The following is a 2858-nucleotide window of genomic DNA, read 5'->3' as shown; positions in this document are numbered from 1 at the left end:
ACATAATAACTATTGACAATTCTATTAAAACCTAATTTGAAGCCTTGGAAGCAAAAAATTGAGAGTAGACCGTAAGAAACTCTAAAGAGTTTTAGCTAAAAATAACAAAATGAAAGTTTGACTTCTATAAGTAAACAACTTGACCAATATGAAGTCATAAGAAATGGTTACTAAGAGCATGATAATGGATACCCTTACATGAAAGTAGAATTTCCTAAATATGAAGATGGAGATCCGACGAATTGGATTTTTAAAGCAAATATTTTTTTTTGCTTTCATAAAACTCTAGAATATTCTAAAGTAAAAATAACTTTAATCTAATTAGATAGGGATACTATTCAATAGTATGATTGGTATAGAACCTGTCATAAAGTTTCCTTATGGGAGAAGTTCAAGAAAAGACTTTTTAGTTATTTTAGACTATCCGAATATAAAAATGTTGATGGGTAGCTTGCCAAAATTCGCTAGACTTATATTATGTTAGAGTATTAAAATCGATTTAAATGACTATCAAATCAAGTTAAAGATTGGTCTGAAAGATAATTGGTGAGAACATTCAATAATTCAAACATTCATTGTGAAATTAAGGCTTGCCAACCTTGTATTATGATAATTATAATTTCTTTTATGGGATTGCATGAAGAAAAATTAACATAAAAATCATCGAATAAGGAGTGTTAATAAATGGGTGACTAGCAAATCAACTACTCCAACCATTCCTAATCGAAAGACTAATACTAGAAGACTGACCCAAGAGGAACTTAAAGAATGATTAGCAAAGGGATTATGCTAGCATTATGATGAAAAGCGGAGTAAGGAGCATCGATGTAAGTAAGGAAAACTTTTGATGATTAAACCAATTGAGGAGGAACTAGAGATTGGAGTTATATACTCTGATCATGAAGGTGCTGATAATGATGAGATTATTAAACTTGTCACACATATTGTTCATGCATTAGTTGGCTATTCTAATTTTTAATCTAAAAAGTTGAAGGGCTTTTGAAACATTAATTTGTTACTGTTTTGATTGATATTGGTAGCATCAATAATTTTATGGATAGAAAGGTTGCTATGCAATTGACCTATCGCATTGGACATTGTAATAAGTTCAAAGTAAAGGTTGCTAATAGGTGAATTTTAATTTATGATAGTAAGTGTTATAAAGTAAAACTTATTATGCATGACCAAGAATTGTTCCTGGATTTTTTTCTTACTACCATTGGAGGACTATGAGATTGTGCTTAGAATCAAGTGGTTATTAAACTTAAAGGGAAAGCATGATAGTAAAGTCACAACTATATATATTTTTAGATAAAGCCCTAAGGTTTTATCAAAGTCTTGAACACAACATGAATTGCATCGATGTAATGTCACTAATTTAGATAGGTCAATTGTAGTTGTTGAAAGGCTTATGACTTTATTTCCTTAAGAGACTCGAGAAAGTAGAAACAATCTTTGAAAAATTATCCATTTAAGTATTTGTCAAGGAAGGAGTCTGTAACTAATCAAAAGAAGAGTTCTCACAAGGGGTTGAGTTTTAAAAGGCAAATCTCTAAAGGTCGACGAATGCTTCTTGTACAAAGGATTATATACAATGAGAGAGTGTCCACAAAAGCATATACTCAATGCACTGATAACATTAATCTATCCCCCAATACTGGAGAAGGGCAAGGTCATTATCCTTAGTTTAAATAATTATGAATCCAATAACAATGATGAATAGTTATAATGGCCCCCGATTGGAGCAATACATTTATTAAATGCAAAGTAGGGTTAAGTGTGAGAGATCGCAAAAGCAAAGCAACATAAAGTAGGGAGCAACGAACTAATGTATATAGACATTAAATATAATTGTCAAACAACTCATGCAATGGTGGAAACGGGTGCTTCTCATAACTTTATCATCATTCATAAAATAAGGCAACTAGGGTTGAATTTGGAGAAGAGCCCGAGTCAAATGAAGCTGGTGAACCTAGAGACAAAATATATCTTTGGGTTAATGAAAGGGATCCCTATCAAAATTAGGATATAGAATAAAAGCACAAATATAATGGTGGTGTCGTTGGATGACTTCTAAGTAATTCTTAGAATGAAGTTTATGCAGGCGACCAAGATAGTGTCGATGTCATTCCTAAACTCCCTACGTCTAATGGAAGGTGAAGACCTCTGTGTGGTTTTAGTTTCCCGAAAAGGGACTAAGAACCTACAATAACTATCGACATTGCAATTGAAGAAAGGGTCGTGCAAAGGTGAACTAATTTTTGTGACTACAGTAAAACTAGAGTCACTTGATATATAGAACGTACTTGAGAACCTACTATAGTGGAAAATATTTTTAAGAAGTTCACGGATGTAATGCCACCCAAGTTGCTAAAAACTCTACATCTATTTAGAGGCATGGAATATCGTATCGAATTGGCCTCTAGTGAGACCTCCCTACCATATATCTTCTCTTTAGTTGGTAGAGCTTATGAAGTAGTTAGATGAACTACTAAATGGTGGTCTTATTCATAGTTCTAAAGCACCATTTGAAGCTTCAGTTTGGAAGTTCTAAAGCACCATTTGAATCTCCGATTTTCTTCTTAAAAAACTAAGATGAGAGTATTTGATTATGCATTACTATCAAATCCTAAATAAGGTAACGATAAAGAACAAATATCTCATCTCACTCATTGTGAACTTATTCGACCAATTAGACGAGAAAAAATACTTCAAATTTGACCTTTAATCGAGGTACTAGTAGGTGTTGATAGTTGAAGGCAACTAAGCAAAAACTATTTTGTGACCAAGTATAGAGCATTCAACTTCTAAGTGATACCTTTTAGCTTAACTAGTGCTATGGTCATATTCTATACACT

The sequence above is a fragment of the Musa acuminata genome, unplaced genomic scaffold (assembly GCF_036884655.1).
Source record: "Musa acuminata AAA Group cultivar baxijiao unplaced genomic scaffold, Cavendish_Baxijiao_AAA HiC_scaffold_1088, whole genome shotgun sequence".
NCBI classification, from domain to species: domain Eukaryota; kingdom Viridiplantae; phylum Streptophyta; class Magnoliopsida; order Zingiberales; family Musaceae; genus Musa; species Musa acuminata.
Note: the sequence above shows the minus strand (reverse complement) of the source record.